This window comes from Hesperophylax consimilis, chromosome 18 (assembly GCF_061612785.1).
Source record: "Hesperophylax consimilis isolate HC1 chromosome 18, BYU_Hcon_1.0, whole genome shotgun sequence".
Lineage (NCBI taxonomy): Eukaryota > Metazoa > Arthropoda > Insecta > Trichoptera > Limnephilidae > Hesperophylax > Hesperophylax consimilis.
The window spans coordinates 15,785,358-15,803,302 of NC_142853.1; the positions used below are offsets into that span (position 1 = coordinate 15,785,358).

Genomic DNA, 17,945 nt, shown 5'->3' on the forward strand with positions numbered 1-17,945 from the left:
CTCCTACTAGGACTGCAAGCGGGATACACAAAGTATTGTTGTTTTCTGTGCGAGTGGGACAGCAGAGACAGGAAAGACCAAGGACTGGCCTACTAGAAAGCACCTTAAACCTGGCACGAAGAATGTTCAACATGCTCCCTTAGTAAAATCTAAAGATATCTTACTTACACCCTTACACGTTAAATTGGGTTTGATGAATTTTTTTCAAAAGGCTTCTCTAAGGATGGAAATGGCATGATTTACTTAAAGCAAAAGTTTCCTAAGGTCAGCGACGCAAAAATTAAAGAAGGAATATTTGTGGGACCACAAATAAGGGAGGTCTTGACTGATCCGAATTTTATAACAGTGTTGAGACCAGTCGAGCTAGCCGCTTGGTCAGCCTACAAGAATGTTGTCGAGAACTTTATTGGAAGTCATTTAAGTGAAGACTATATCAGCATTGTGTCTGAAATGCTCATAGTCTATAAAAATATGGGATATAACATGTCACTAAAAATACACTTCCTTCATTCACATTTGAATTTTTTCCCCGAAAATATGGGAGATGTCAGTGACAAGCACGGCGAACGATTTTACCAGGACATTACGGATATGGAAAAGTGATACCAAGGAAAGTGGAGTCCATCTATGATAGCAGACTATTGCTGGACCCTGCAGAGAGACTCTCAAAATACTCACAAGCGCAAATCAGGAGCAAAAAAAAATAAATTGAATTAGTTTTGAAATTTTGTTAAGTAAGTACCCGTCATACTATGGAAGAATTATGTAAAAAAACTTTGTTAAATAATAAAAAAAACTGACCTATTAAAATTTTTTTGTTTCATTTTGTGTTTATGGATACTAAATACATATAAAAAAAATTAGCTATGCTTAAGGGACAGCACTTAGTACCTACTTACTTCATTATTTTTTTAGAGTAATAAAGAAGAAGAAGTTTGCTATTTAAATTATTATCATAAGGATGGTTGAAATTGGCGTCACTGCGGTTCTAGCAAGGAACCGGATGCCAAAATGGAACCAGTTGCCATTGGCGGGAAGGGCGGTCCAACGGGATTATCGATCACCTCCAGTAGATAGCAGCAAACTTCACGCATCGTACCAGTCCTCACAAACAAGTTAATTAAAAAATATCAGTTATTGAGCTGATTGATTTAAATTTAAATGGGCATCACTGTGGTTGCAAATACAGGAGACCGAAATGGAACCGGTTCCCAACTGCGGGAAGGGCGATCCAGTGAAGTAACCGGGACAGGAATATCGACCATCTCTAGTTGATGGCGGCGCGCGGCTCGCCTCGTCCGCCTGTCAAACAAACAAGTCTCAGTTCACAGTTCGCTTCGGTACGGTGTTCCGTGGTTCCGTCGGGCGCGGTGTTGTTATTTTATGTTTTTGACGTGATATCTTCATTTGGTTCCAAAAGTGCTAATATAAACTAAAAAACAGTGATACTGTAAACTAAATAAGCCTTGTGTTCTTGCTTGCGCGCTTCTCCTCGTTTTATTTTCGCTTGTTGGTTTATTTACAATTTACAACATTCTGTGTGCGATGGTGTTGCTTGTTGGAATCCAATAGGACCGTTTGCTGATATTCAGGTGCGTTTTAGTAAACAATATTCTATTTTTTGAGTCATTCGAGTTGCCTAATGTTTTTTTTCGTTTGGTAAGCATCCGACTCGAATCTTTACTACCCGACGAAGACATTACAATGTCAAAATGTACCCGAATAGGTTGTTGCTGATTGTTATTTTCCGTCAAAATGATTCAAATGTCTCCGTTTCAATATTATATTGCCCCATTGAACCTTTATTCGAAATGCTTAACCAGTTTACAGTTCAGCGACAGGTTACACAGAGAAATTCTAATTTACCAGATACCCAATAAGTAATAAATTTATTTTGTAATGAAAAATTATAACAATGAAAATGGCCATATCATAATGTAATTTTCTCATTTGATCAAAAATCTTACCTTTTTAAACAGTATCTTTTGGCAAAGTGTAACATGTTGCATTATAAAAAAATAACAATAGGTACCTAGTACCAACCCCTTTGAAACGGAGACCATGGCTTTATTTTATCGTTTGTGCAATTTGGTCTATTTCTTATCGTTACCGTGAAAAATTACAGGATATAAGGGCAATTTGAATGATGATTGCATGTTGGCTAAAAAAAACGCAGACCCTTGAAAAATCACGAAATCTGACTTTACTCGTCAAGATTAGCCCTCCGAAATAACAAAAGAAATACACATTGAAAACATAGAATTAAATACTTTTCTGGAACAGAAATATTTTTGACACATCAGTTCCAATTTAGAAAATGATAATTAAAATCATTGGTAAATATTCGGGATCGCTGGCCACGCTTCATAGGATTTTTTTAAATTAAATCTTTTGATTCACCTTAGTTACTAAGTAAGCTGACTGCATTTGGGAAATTTTTAATTACGTAAAATAAAAATTCGCTTTCGTTGTATGGGATGACAGCCAAAATAATTTCTATTGATGACATTTTCTCATGTTGGTATTCCTGATACCATACGAGTGGCTAGACTTACCATTTACTCTGCAAATTCGGTAGGTACCATTTTCATAAAGGCGATGCCATACGTAGTAATTCAAAAACATGACCGGTCGGTGACCGAGTTGACATCGCGTTTGGGTCCCACCCAGGCGTAGTGTGTTCAATTCCGCGGCTGGCTAAGTCCTCCATCACAACACAAGCAACATTTTCAGCTTACCGTGGTGGTAGTAGGAGATTTTCAAATATTGTCAGGTTATTCGTAACCCGGGAATGTTTGTCTTTCTTTTAATAAAAAAAATGTGTTTTGGTTTGAAAATTTGGTCGCCTAGAAATGTTTCAGATGCTTTAATTAAATACTGCGAGTAGAATACATCTTGGCCTTTGAAATAATCGAGTATTTTTTAGATAAATCTTTTTATAAGCCCACAAAAAAATAATGTAAAGGCCTATGAAAACTGCTTTAAAGTTCAAAATCTCCTACTTACGAACCCATTTTCGGTTATGATTTTATTGTATAATGTGGCGAATTAATTTATTTATAAAATGATCGAAAAAATTAAATATTTATGCCTGAACATCCACAAAATAAAATAAAAGGCACTTTTTGGCCATGTTTTTCTCTTGCATAATTCAAAACAGGCGGATGGTGTTAAGCGGGAATTTAAACCTTATCGCCATCTACGTAAGGGTTGTTATTGATAGCGGCTCAATTTAAAATATTACACGATGTAGTGCATCGCCTTAAAATAATTTTCTGTTATATTATAGGTAGGTAAGTTGGTACTTTATCGCTTTCCCGAATTCTTCACGCAATCAATTCTAATTCCGTAGACGACACTTAAATTCAAAACAAATGCAAGTTCATCGAACACCAGAGTTACAATACAGACACACAACCGAAATTAGGATTTTTGATGATTGATAAAGTAGGCAGGTATGTATTTATATAATTTTTAATTTTTGTTGATGGTTAGTTAGTTACCTGACCTTCGTCGTAAATGACAACTTGATATATGTATATACTTTTTGTTTGAATATTACAGAAATACTTATAATATAATATTTTAGAGCCAAGGAATTTCAATTACATTCAAGTCATTGAATAACGAAAGAGTATTTAGAAACGATGCGCGATGTGTGAATATGAACGAAGCAAGGAATGGGTGCCGAGACAGAGTTGTGTGACGGTCCATCCTCTCTGCCTACCCGTGCGGGGAAACTATGGTATGGTTACTTTTATTTTTTTAAAGACAAAGGAAGCTCGGGTTACGAATAATCTGACAATATTATAAATACCCCGGTGACCGGGTATCTCATCAAAGTGATACCCGGTCTGGATAGTTTTGATGAAATATCATGGAACCGAAAGTCCCTACTAACCACCACAGTGAGGGGAAATTGTTGTGATGGGGGACTTAACCAGCCGAGGAATCGATCTCGAACACGAAATAAGTTGTGGTAAGTGGAGGTCCCAAAAATACTTTTTAATAAATCCCCCCTCCCCCATTTCTCCCTTGCTGCACCCGCCCTCACAAGGTTGACCCTCCCCCATATGAATGCTTTAGCTACGCCCTTGAAAAAGAGTACTAAAAATAATAATGGTTATACGTATGTAAGTAGTTACGTTCAATTTTCATTACAGTAATTTATTGAACAATAATAACATAATGATCAGGTACTTACTTAATTTATTGTTGTTATGAAACTTGTATTAATTAATACTTATTTATAATTAAAATGATTATAATAGTTCCATTATGCACTTTCTACAGTGATGTCCTTGAAAAGAATCAGTGAGAAACAGTATTTTGTATTGCTAAGCTACGATAATAAAATAAGGTAATTTATTGTTTTGGTGAAAATGGGACAATGTTATTCAAATTTGAATACATATGTATTCAAAAAGTGTTTAGTGTTCTTTTTATTAATAAAAAATACTAATTTCGGTTGAGATGTATGTAAAGTTTCTAGTATTATTTTTAGTAATAAAAATACTTATTTCGGCTGTTGTTCAATTTGTATCCGGATTTTGCTTTGAATTTAAGTGTCATTTTCAAAACTGGAACTGATAATGAGATGGGTTTTTTTCACAAACTACGAATACCGTCAAAGATGTGTTGAAGATTTATAATTTATTTTTCTGTTTCTGATCATTGAATTAAAAATGTTTAATTTTAATATTTTAATTAAAAATGAGGAAACGCAGCTCTTTTTTAATTAATAATGACCTTGTACCTTAAATTCCTTTATATTTTCTACTGTTTTAGTTATTTTTCATAGATAAAATAATTTACAAAGTTTAATCACATCTGTGGAACTGACCCGTGACGTCACCAATCAAAAGTCAATTTTTTTATCAACCGGCGCTGTATTTTGTATTGTATGTAGTATCCGCTTTTAACAGCGAAGAACACTATGTAAAATTTTAGCAACTCGTCATTAATGTTGTCGTATTGAATCAAAGTGCTAAATGCATCCCTGACGGCACCTGATTTTACCGGTGTTTAAAAACCTGCATTAAAACATTTTCATCGGTTCACATATGAAAGTGGACCAGGGTTGCATATGTTCTAACATATCCACAAGAGACGAAGACATTTTAGAATATCCCACAATTTCCTTTACCACCAAAACGAACCCTAATTCTATTGAAATTAGCATTCATTTTTTATTGTCTAGTCATTTTTCGGATTCACTTTCGTTCAGCCTTTCAAAATAGATTTTTTGAAATTTGCTGCAGACGAAAACGAAATATAGTGCGTTCTCGCAATTACTTTAAATTTTATTTTTCAATATGGTTGGATAATCAAGGAATGCGCAAAAGCCCGCATTTTTCCCACAAAATGTCTTCCCCCTAAAATACCAACATTTGAACATTCTTAGAAATTGATACCACGAAGTGGCAACCCTGATGTAGAACATTTAAACCGTATATTCTTACTAACGTAGACTGGCTGTTGTTAAGGCGATGCCATACGTAGTAATGCAAAATCGTGTGTTTTTGGTTTGAAGATTTGGTCGCCTAGAAATTTTTCAGATGCTTTAATTAAATACTACGAGTAGAATACATCTTGGCCTTTGAAATAATCGAGTATTTTTTAGATAAGTCTTTTTATAAGCCCAGAAAAAAAAATGTAAAGGCCTATGAAAACTGCTGTAAAGTTCAAAATCTCCTACTTACGAACCCATTTTCGGTTATGATTTTATTGTATAATGTAGAAAATTAAGTTATTTATAAAATGATCGAAAAAAAAATTTATACCTGAACATCCACAAAATAAAATAAAAGGCACTTTTTGGCCATGTTTTTTTCTTGCATAAATCAAAACAGGCAGATGGTGTTAAGCGGGAATTTGAACCTTATCGCCATCTACGTAAGGGTTGTTATTGATAGCGGTTCAATTTAAAATATTACACGACGTAGTGCATCGCCTTAATCAGCAGATTAGTCATACCAATAGCGATGGGCACAATCGATGATTTACTCGATCTTTTTGACCATCGAAATATTTCGATTCATTGTCATGGACAAATCGATTCTGTCAAAAATCATCACACAATCCGATACAATCGTTTTGAAACATCATCGAACAAGGAATTGATTCTGTCACAATCATTCGAAACCACTACAGTCATTGGGATTCCCAACTCCGAGAAACGTCAAAAATACCTCGGATTGCTTGACAAACGAGATATTATTCCCGTTTAACATTGTGATACGTACTACCTAATATGATTTGATATCCACTGGGATTAATTGTCAAATGTTGGAATGTTGTTTAATTAGGATATTATCTACCTACCGAAGAAGCTACGAGTATGTGAACAGTTCATTAATATTTTTGGTTGAGATTTATGACGCCCGTACATTTAGTGTGTGTAAAAAATGGCTTTCTGACTATGACAGTTTAGAAAATTATTATTAGTGATAATTGATCATTTTTCATGACGCCGTTTTGTCGAAAATCCTAAAAAAACTGTGAAGAATCTAAGGTTGATATGTATTTTAAGGTTATGTATGTTATTGGTGTAAAAAACCAATCGGCCCGTTATATAAATTTTATATTTACTTTTGGTTTAGTGTCCAGGTTTTTTATTCCGTGGGGATGAAATATTGTACTTCACGGAAGTATAAGCTATCAAATATCAATAGATTGGGTCACGCCACGTAAAAAGTAAACACTAAACAATAAACAAACATATCATTGCCAATATGAAAACATTGGTGTTTCCCATTTATTGCAAAAGAAGTACTTACGAATGATGGGCAGAATCGAAATGTTTTTGTCGAAACATCAGTAGAATCGAATGATTAATCGATTTCAACACTCGGAGTTCAGCGGGAGCACTAGCTGCGGACTGAAGCAAAATTTGGGTAGTTAAGACTTTTTTATCCTAAGGAAAGAAAGTTCTAGGATGCAAAACAGGTAGGAGTGGGTAGGAATTTGGGGGTCAGTGTGAATGTATGCATCCATCCCTCTCGATGTGGTGCAAAGCGTTTGGTCGTCAATAGATGGGCGAAACCAATGTTTTCATACTGGCAATTATTCACATCAAAAATATACATTAACACGTCAACCTTTATTACTAGATTATTAATACAGCGCCCTCGGGGTGCTTTTTTGCAAAAAACAGCGCAACACATGTGATCAATTTATTATATCCTTCCCATAGACATATGAATATTCAGCATATTTATGTCTGTGATCCTTCCCAACTTCTTATAAGTCAGAATGCCATTTTTTTACACACACTAAATGTATTGGCGTCGTAAATCGTAACTTAAATAACAAATAAATTGTTCAAGTACTCGTATTATCGTACTATTTTCTTTTTAAACCTAATCTTTTTCACTGCAGTTCCTTAAGAGGGTACCAGGCACAACCGAAAATTAGTGATTTTAAATCGAATTCTAGACGTATCGACTCTTTTCTACAAAAAAAACATTGATTTCGAAAAATATTATTTTATATTGTAAAATATCTTTTACTTTTTAAAAATTTCGTAATTTTTTATTATAATAAACTTATACCGTTGGTTTTTGTGCTTTAATATAAAATTAAACTTAATTTTGTAATAAATAACACTTTTTTTTTCGTGTCATATTATTAAACAATATTATGAAATAATAAATTATCTATCGTTAGCACTTTTCAGAATTTTAATTTAACTTCAAATAAATCCTCACGCGATTTGTGACGAAAATCCTCCAATTTGTCCATTTATTTACGCACTTACTAATTAATATAATTGAGATTTTTTTTACACACATATTTTACTTAAAGATTATTGAAAAATTACAAATAATTATGGCCAAAAATATATATTTTTATAGTATGTTATTCTAATGAATTTACGATTCGCCCGTAAGCGACATACGCTCTTAACACGCCATTATCCGCTGATCGTCTGTTCGCGGCTCTCAATCACATTTAAAAAAATATTTCTTTGCTAAAAATGGGCACAAAAATACTTACGGATAAAAGTTTCATCAGAAAATACAAGTCACGACATCAAAAATATTTCTGGACTATATACATATATTTTGAGAAAAACAATGATTAGTGAAATTAAATTTTCCATGTACTTTCTCTTACTTTTTACAAGGTATAGGGTTGTCTGAACAAACCAATGTTATTCATTCAGATGTATTATTTTTTATAACATTTAGCGATCATTTTGTGTTGTTTATTTTCCAGGGGAAGGAACCAACTAAGAATTTATTTTTATTCTAAAGCAAAATATGTTCCATCGGTATGTGTAATTTAAATTATTATGTAAATAGGTAATATTTAAGTGACCGATTCAAGTGTTAATACCGAGGTAATTCATTATAAACAATAATATCATTAACACCTGGCGTTGCGCGACTTACAAGCATACAACATGACCTAGTATACACGATTGTACGATGCGTAATGCTGTAGGTACCTACTAAATGATTTTATAGGAACATTTGTTTTACAGGGTGTCCGGGGGTAAAGTGCGCTAACTTCTGGGGCTGATTCTATATGATTTTACAAATAAATAAAGAAAAATAACTTTTTTGAAATTCCAATGTTTTAAGGTAATTTTTATGTAAAAAAAGTTTAACTGTTTGATGGGAAAATAAATATTGGAATTTCGAAAAAAGATATTTATCTTTTTTTAATTCTACGATCATGTAGAATCACCTAAATCACCTTCCTTTATCATCTCAGTTATCACACTTTACCCCGGGCACCCTGTATGTATTAGTAATACATAAACAGTGTACGAACTAATTTTGCTCAAAATTCTGCCTCAATACAGGTTCGCCTAGTGACTGGTACTGGTGCTGCAATAATATACCTACTATTATTGTCTCCTTATTACTGTGCCATTGTACACCTTTTCTATCACTGTTCTTATATATCTAATGTTACCTTGAAAATATGTTTGTTTATAATCCTCTTGTGTTTTTGATGGTAAAATACATAAAAAAATATAAATAAAAATGTCAAATATTTGTTTTCATTTTTATGTTTACTCACTTCATTGTCTAACAACTTATTCGGTAAAATTCTGGAACCGAGAATTCATCATAATCGATTTCTTCTGAACCATGCTGTAGACATGGCCTGTTGCGGCCAGCTGCGCAGGGCAAGCTTCTCATAGCGGAATGAATACGGTGTATCTATCTCGCTCTAAAATTGCCCTAACGCGAGAGACCGTCTTTTGGCGAAATTCGAATTTCCGCCCGCTGGTTATTTGACCCTAAGCGTATATTCCGAAACGGTTCCAACTGGCTACAGTCTACTGGTTACGTCATTGTAACATAGATAAGGACACTGGCTGTCACACTGTCACCATCTTCGCCCGCCGCCGAATTAACGAATAAAAACGAACATTTCGTTTTGGCGTTATATCGATAATGCCTAATTTTAAATTGTTATGGAAAAATTTTCCATCAACATAAAAATAAAATTTCAACCTTCATTATCGTCATTTTTTTCGAGACTTTAAAAACAAAAACACCTTATTCAGACATGTCATAAAGTGGGTATACCAATTTTTATTTTTGAAGTCGAATAAAAAATTAGAAACATTCTGTATGCAAGAAGTACTTAACTATGTGTGTATTCGTGTCAACTATGGCTGCGATACCTATTCTCATACAATATTGTAAACTTTACACTTACATAAACAATTTTCCATTAAAATACCTTCGCACAGATTTTACCCTTTGTGGTGTACCTGTGATCATTGAATTTTAAGGGTAATTTTCCTAGGGGCCAAGTTAATTAATGTTTTTTTTTAGTAGCAAGACGATGCTAATAATACCTGAACTCTCTCACACTTGAAGTGGCCGAGCCTCTGAATAGATGATAATTCCTAGAACTGTTTTATCTATGGGTATAAAATTATCTATTAGCTGACGTGTACCCGGGGTTGTTCGGGGTTCTGGATACGCCCACCACACATTTCTATCGGATTAACTCTTCAGTTGATCGAGAATATAGGCATACCGCTAAAAGATCCGTTCTAACTTTCCCATCTTTATATTTATATTTATTTCGTATGTTATATAAAAGCTGTTTGTTTCTTACAAAATAAATAATAAATTTGCCATAAAAAAAAAAATATATTAAAAAAAAAACATGTTACAATGGATCTCTGTGTTAGGGCTAGTAATGGGTGAAATCGCTGAAATTTATTTTTAGGGAATATTCCCGAAACTTGCGGGAATTTTCATTTATAAAATGGTGAAATCCCCATGAGATTGTCTTCTTTGAAATTTCAAGGGTTAACATTGAAAATGAAAAAGCCATATAGACAATTTTCCATATATTTATTTTTAATTTTTCTCTTCGGTGGTCAATATGACGGATGCCATAGTTTATGCATAGCGTTCTCGAACCCTCCTGGTTCCAAAAATGTGGTCACGTGGTTTGCTTAAGCTCGTAGAAATGATACCCATATTTGAAGTTAGGGCAAGTCTATTAATTTTGATGTCTATGGCTTCGACACAGATTTCTAATGGTACGTATACATTTGCGAACCGACACGCGAACCGAGCCACGAATTACGGGAAAGGAACGAAGCAACTGCAAGCGGCGTTGTGCAAGGTTTGCGGTTGCTTTGTTCCCTTCCCATAAGTTGAGGTTTAGTTCGGCAGTTCGGCTCGCGTATGTATACGTAGCACGGTAAGTACCTGTACGTATAATGAATGCCCAGCGACAGTTCTCTAATATTGTTTTCAAAATTTTCAACGTGTATTGATATTAGGATATCAAATACTTATAATCTTTATACCATAAGTGTTCAGAATTTGTTATTTACAAAGGATTTTTTTAACGAAATTTAACCCCATTAAAATAAGTTATATTGTTTTATTATTCATTTTTTCTTAATTTATTTTCCAAACATTTTATTTTTCTAATCTTTATTTCCATTGTTTCAGCAAGTTAAGTTATCATAATTAAATTTACATTCCGATACATTGTATTTAACAAAACAGTATACTGTTATAATAATCGATGATTTGCATGTAATTATGTACACAATTTCGACTACCACAGGGCACGTGCCTAGTGTTGTAGTCGAAAAGCATGTACAAAAACTAATATTATGAATAAAGAAAAAAATCCCTAGACTAAAATTTCTGTGACCGGATTTTTTTTTCGGATTCGGCCAATAAACGAGTTTTGGCCGCGGTTTCGGTTTCGGCCAATAAACGAATTATACCGCGGTTTAGGTGACTTTAATTTTAGAATTCATCTGTTTATTAAAATATGTGTTTATTTTTTTGCTATCAGTAATTTTAGTTCACAGTTTAGACGATAAAACGTAATGCGAACCATTTTTAAAACTTATTAAAAAAAATATATAGGTATTATTTGTAATAATAAAATTTGAAAGTGTATTTCATCACCTTTAAAAAATTGTTTTTAGTTTTCGGATACGTTCAGAAATATCCCATTTTTATTTTATTGAGAGGCGGAAACACACACAAATTCTCTGATTTTTTGACAACTTCTTCATGAAATATAACGAGGACCGAAGGGTTAAATAAGTTTAGGCTTCGGTTTCGGCCGAAACTAGAACAGAAGCCGAAATTCGATTTCGGTTTCTGCTGAAAATCTGGTTTTAGTCGGTCGCTACGTGATTAAACCCATTCGAAAGAAAACTGATAAAACTGTCGTCCTTTGAACTCCCATTCGACATATTCAAGAAATAAATTTTGGTTATTTGAAAATTTTTGATCAAGTTCGCTAGAGGAAAAATGGACGGCAATCTCATAAAAAAAGTAAAATGTGAAAGACGTTTGAATAAGGCTTCTTTCTCCGTTCAACCTGCCTGCCGAGGTTAATCCGTAACTCTACGGGGTCGTGTTGTGTACAGTACACGTGTATACCCGTTCCCAGTGTACATTATACCGGACATAATAGAGGCACGGGCGCGCGCGTGACCGCGGCGGAAGGCAAACAGGCGAGCTCCGGGCACCTGCGCCGATCACGTGACTTAGGGGTTCTTTTGTACCGTCTGGAATTCAAAGGACGATTTGCTCACGGGGCGTCCCGACATGCTCAACAAACACAATGTCAATTATTAATGATAATTATTTCAATGTTTGTGCTTTTGTTAGGAATATTAGCTTCTGTTTATTGATTAACATGATTACGTTCACAATATTGATATATTTTAAAGCATTACAAAATGTACCTACGTAACTCTTCTTTTTAAATAGTATCTATCCACATAATGAAGAAAATAAATAGATTTTACGTCAATTTATGGTCCATTATGTTGCTGTTTTTTTAATCCATGTCATTACAAATATCACTTTTACACAGTTAAACGAATATTTCACAATTCCATTAACCCTACATATTTCACACATTGATTACGAGCTGAAAATATTTACTTTGAAATGTAAATTCCTGACCGAATATGTAAGTATCTAAAGTAGGTCCCATCATATAATCATTTGAAAAATATCTATACATGGAAGAATAATGTTTTTCTTAGTCCTCCACGGGGTCCTGTGCTGAGGTGGACTCTTGAACGCATTCCTCTTTTTCATTATATTAAAATGCAGGATATTTTAATGTACTGTTTCAAAATATAGGGAGGAAATCTCCCCAGGTATTGTAGTAATAATGTACTAAAAACAGGTTTCTGTACTTATTCATATTCTTAAACACGCAATCATTTGTTTAAATAAAGTGGCACTTCTCTTCAATCCTAAATAATAACTAATAACCCTCTTCGTGCAGTCGCCGTAACATGTTATTGAATTGCCCTTGAGCAAGCTGAAAATATACTTTATAATTCCCAAGTTAGAACGTTGTGTTTGATGTCAAGCAAAGAGGTTACATAAAAGTCCTAGGTTTTATGCTTATCTGCCGTAATAATAATACTTATAAATTACGATAAAAAAAAACCATGGTAAACGTGCAAGCAATCAATTTACCTGAATTGGATATCATAATATTATCATGTCTCCCAGGTGTAATTTTATTGCGTATTTTAAATCTTCTCTTGTGTAGTTGCGTGGCCACCTCATGCTGTACAAATACATGTATTGTTCATGTGTACATTAAATAACTGTCCATAAACTGTGACCTGCCTAGGTAGTATGTAGTAACTCGTTATTTATTAATTCACACGATGGGGCACGGTTTCCAAAGTCCGTTTCAGTGCCAATCACTCCCATGGGCGGACCAATCATATGTAATTTTAATGGTAACAAAAGCTCCTGGCAGCGAATGTGTTAAAGTCACATTTTTTAATGCAAAAACTACTCTTGGGACTGTAGCTTAATTTATTATTAGCTAGTTTTAGTGGTACAATAAGTTATCCGTGCAGTTTCACGAATCCGAAGTTCACGGTTCGATCTGCTTTATGCAATAAAGTTTCTGCTTTATATTTGGTTGTCTTGAAAAATGTGACTCGTATTATTAAATTAGTGTTGCTTCCTGTATCTTGTTCACTTGTTGGTTAGAAGAGACCTAAAACCATGACAAAATGCTTGTTACACGTTACACGAGTAGTTGGGGTGGTAAATAAGGGTGATTTGTTGCATAAAGCCTTACAAGTTATTCCGCATCCCATTAGCGAATAAATCTCAGCGGGCTTCGTGTGCCTTATTGGATATTGGATCTACCGAGTAATTAGGTTAGTTTATGATGATTATTGACTATGTATATCTGAACGGTGTAGGTCTTCGTATGCCGGTGGATAGGACGCTCGATTGACTAGCAAATCGAGTTAGAGTATCAAAAATCCTACATATTTTCTTAGTTTTGCAAAGCTTATTTGAATTGTTTAATAACCTAGTGGGCTTAATATTAATATAATAATTAAAATAAAATAACTTTGTTTGAATACCACTTTATTGTATATATTTATAACCAATCGGTTTCAGTTCAACCCAAACCTTCATCATATTTGTCAATCTTATATTTCAAATTCAGAATTAACAATATCTTACAAAAAAAAATTTGTAAGATATTGACACTTTGTATAATATAATAATTTATATCCGCATGTGAAACAAACTTTTTTTAAATATTCAATTGATTTACCATATTTCAATAACAATCCATAACGTAGTTCTATTAAGAACGGCTGCGCGGCCTTTTTCATATAAAACTTAGGCCAAAATACCCAACTAAACTGATTTTTTAAAACTAAAAATACTAGCAAATATCTAGTACGGATGTGAGCTATTTCATTTATACTTTTTTAAGTAATAAAATGTTTATAAGCCAGCGAAGAATAAGATTTTTCGTGTATTTTGAGGCAAATTTATTATTTTCTTTTGCGAGTGTGTAGTACCTTCTTTTAACAAAATTATCTTACCCAACCTACTATTTTATAATGAAACATTATTTAAAAAAAAAATAAAACATCCCGAAAATCGAATCGAATCGGGGTCGCAATTTTAATTTGTACACGATAAATTTATATTCCAGCGTATATCGGTCGTTTGTAATTTACATTTGCCTATCAAAATACTTTTAATCCCATTTTATTTTTTATTTCATCATTTTTGCATAGTAGATAGAACAAAGGTGTTTTTTTTTGTAATTATTATACAACTCAGAAATAATTTGCCAATGTTTACTCAAACATGAAAAATCTAATTCTCTATAGCCTTATGTTTTAAAATAAATAAATATTTTTCGCATCCTTACTATACCTTTGGATTAAAAATATATTCATTTTAGTCAAGTATTTGGCCTCAATCCAAAATTATGTTTTGTATGAAAAAGGCCGACAGTGATGCTTGGAACTTTTTTTGTTTTTGAATGCCTAGTTATATGTTTTCCAGACTTCATACAATCTAGTAGGAACAAATACATAACATTCAGGATGAGAATTTAAAATTCAAATAAAAATTGATTGAGGAATACAGTTATATTGGTATGAAAGTCCCAACAGTAAAATATATACAAATCAATTTGTTTACATATGTAGCGCATATCCTACGAAAAGCGCCAAGACTTGTGCTTTTGGCAGGTTATTATAAATAAAGTTTTGTCCTTTATAAAGCACACTTGTTGTGCGCACGTGCCTTTAGTTTTTGCAACTTGTCGTAATATAATAATATTAGTTTCGTTATTATAATAATTGTATTAGATCCCTGAGGCGTATGTGCTAAAAGTAGACCGAATGCAGTATAAATAAGATCCCTGAGGCTTGTGTGCTAAAAGTAGACCGAATGCAGTATAAATAAGATCCCTGAGGCTTGTGTGCTAAAAGTAGACTGAATGCAGTATAAATAAGATCCCTGAGGCTTGTGTGCTAAAAGTAGACTGAATGCAGTATAAATAAGATCCCTGAGGCTTGTGTGCTAAAAGTAGACTGAATGCAGTATAAATAAGATCCCTGAGGCTTGTGTGCTAAAAGTAGACTGAATGCAGTATAAATAAGATCCCTGAGGCTTGTGTGCTAAAAGTAGACTGAATGCAGTATAAATAAGATCCCTGAGGCTTGTGTGCTAAAAGTAAACTGAATGCAGTATAAATAAGATCCCTGAGGCTTGTGTGCTAAAAGTAGACTGAATGCAGTATAAATAAGATCCCTGAGGCTTGTGTGCTAAAAGTAAACTGAATGCAGTATAAATAAGATCCCTGAGGCTTGTGTGCTAAAAGTAAACTGAATGCAGTATAAATAAGATCCCTGAGGCTTGTGTGCTAAAAGTAAACTGAATGCAGTATAAATAAGATCCCTGAGGCTTGTGTGCTAAAAGTAAACTGAATGCAGTATAAATAAGATCCCTGAGGCTTGTGTGCTAAAAGTAGACTGAATGCAGTATAAATAAGATCCCTGAGGCTTGTGTGCTAAAAGTAAACTGAATGCAGTATAAATAAGATCCCTGAGGCTTGTGTGCTAAAAGTAAACTGAATGCAGTATAAATAAGATCCCTGAGGCTTGTGTGCTAAAAGTAGACTGAATGCAGTATAAATAAGATCCCTGAGGCTTGTGTGCTAAAAGTAAACTGAATGCAGTATAAATAAGATCCCTGAGGCTTGTGTGCTAAAAGTAGACTGAATGCAGTATAAATAAGATCCCTGAGGCTTGTGTGCTAAAAGTAAACCGAATGCAGTATAAATAAGATCCCTGAGGCTTGTGTGCTAAAAGTAGACTGAATGCAGTATAAATAAGATCCCTGAGGCTTGTGTGCTAAAAGTAGACTGAATGCAGTATAAATAAGATCCCTGAGGCTTGTGTGCTAAAAGTAGACTGAATGCAGTATAAATAAGATCCCTGAGGCTTGTGTGCTAAAAGTAAACTGAATGCAGTATAAATAAGATCCCTGAGGCTTGTGTGCTAAAAGTAGACTGAATGCAGTATAAATAAGATCCCTGAGGCTTGTGTGCTAAAAGTAGACTGAATGCAGTATAAATAAGATCCCTGAGGCTTGTGTGCTAAAAGTAGACTGAATGCAGTATAAATAAGATCCCTGAGGCTTGTGTGCTAAAAGTAGACTGAATGCAGTATAAATAAGATCCCTGAGGCTTGTGTGCTAAAAGTAAACTGAATGCAGTATAAATAAGATCCCTGAGGCTTGTGTGCTAAAAGTAGACTGAATGCAGTATAAATAAGATCCCTGAGGCTTGTGTGCTAAAAGTAAACTGAATGCAGTATAAATAAGATCCCTGAGGCTTGTGTGCTAAAAGTAGACTGAATGCAGTATAAATAAGATCCCTGAGGCTTGTGTGCTAAAAGTAGACTGAATGCAGTATAAATAAGATCCCTGAGGCTTGTGTGCTAAAAGTAAACTGAATGCAGTATAAATAAGATCCCTGAGGCTTGTGTGCTAAAAGTAGACTGAATGCAGTATAAATAAGATCCCTGAGGCTTGTGTGCTAAAAGTAAACTGAATGCAGTATAAATAAGATCCCTTAGGCTTGTGTGCTAAAAGTAGACTGAATGCAGTATAAATAAGATCCCTGAGGCTTGTGTGCTAAAAGTAAACTGAATGCAGTATAAATAAGATCCCTGAGGCTTGTGTGCTAAAAGTAAACTGAATGCAGTATAAATAAGATCCCTGAGGCTTGTGTGCTAAAAGTAGACCGAATGCAGTATAAATAAGATCCCTGAGGCTTGTGTGCTAAAAGTAAACTGAATGCAGTATAAATAAGATCCCTGAGGCTTGTGTGCTAAAAGTAGACTGAATGCAGTATAAATAAGATCCCTGAGGCTTGTGTGCTAAAAGTAAACTGAATGCAGTATAAATAAGATCCCTGAGGCTTGTGTGCTAAAAGTAAACTGAATGCAGTATAAATAAGATCCCTGAGGCTTGTGTGCTAAAAGTAAACTGAATGCAGTATAAATAAGATCCCTGAGGCTTGTGTGCTAAAAGTAGACTGAATGCAGTATAAATAAGATCCCTGAGGCTTGTGTGCTAAAAGTAGACTGAATGCAGTATAAATAAGATCCCTGAGGCTTGTGTGCTAAAAGTAAACTGAATGCAGTATAAATAAGATCCCTGAGGCTTGTGTGCTAAAAGTAGACTGAATGCAGTATAAATAAGATCCCTGAGGCTTGTGTGCTAAAAGTAAACTGAATGCAGTATAAATAAGATCCCTGAGGTTTGTGTGCTAAAAGTAGACTGAATGCAGTATAAATAAGATCCCTGAGGTTTGTGTGCTAAAAGTAGACTGAATGCAGTATAAATAAGATCCCTGAGGCTTGTGTGCTAAAAGTAGACTGAATGCAGTATAAATAAGATCCCTGAGGCTTGTGTGCTAAAAGTAAACTGAATGCAGTATAAATAAGATCCCTGAGGCTTGTGTGCTAAAAGTAGACTGAATGCAGTATAAATAAGATCCCTGAGGCTTGTGTGCTAAAAGTAAACTGAATGCAGTATAAATAAGATCCCTTAGGCTTGTGTGCTAAAAGTAGACTGAATGCAGTATAAATAAGATCCCTGAGGCTTGTGTGCTAAAAG

The 17,945-nt window shown here is 34.1% G+C and overlaps 1 protein-coding gene across 2 annotated transcripts in view; it reads left to right on the forward strand.

Moving 5' to 3' along the window:
* Nucleotides 1-1,306: 1,306 nt before the first annotated feature.
* The window catches only part of norpA (no receptor potential A), a 98,982-nt gene continuing 82,343 nt past the window's right edge, over nt 1,307-17,945 (forward strand). For both annotated transcript variants that reach the window (XM_089642606.1, XM_089642607.1), the window contains exon 1: nt 1,307-1,592. The gene's annotated coding sequence lies outside the window, so the exon portion shown is untranslated. The remainder of the gene's footprint in view (nt 1,593-17,945) is intronic.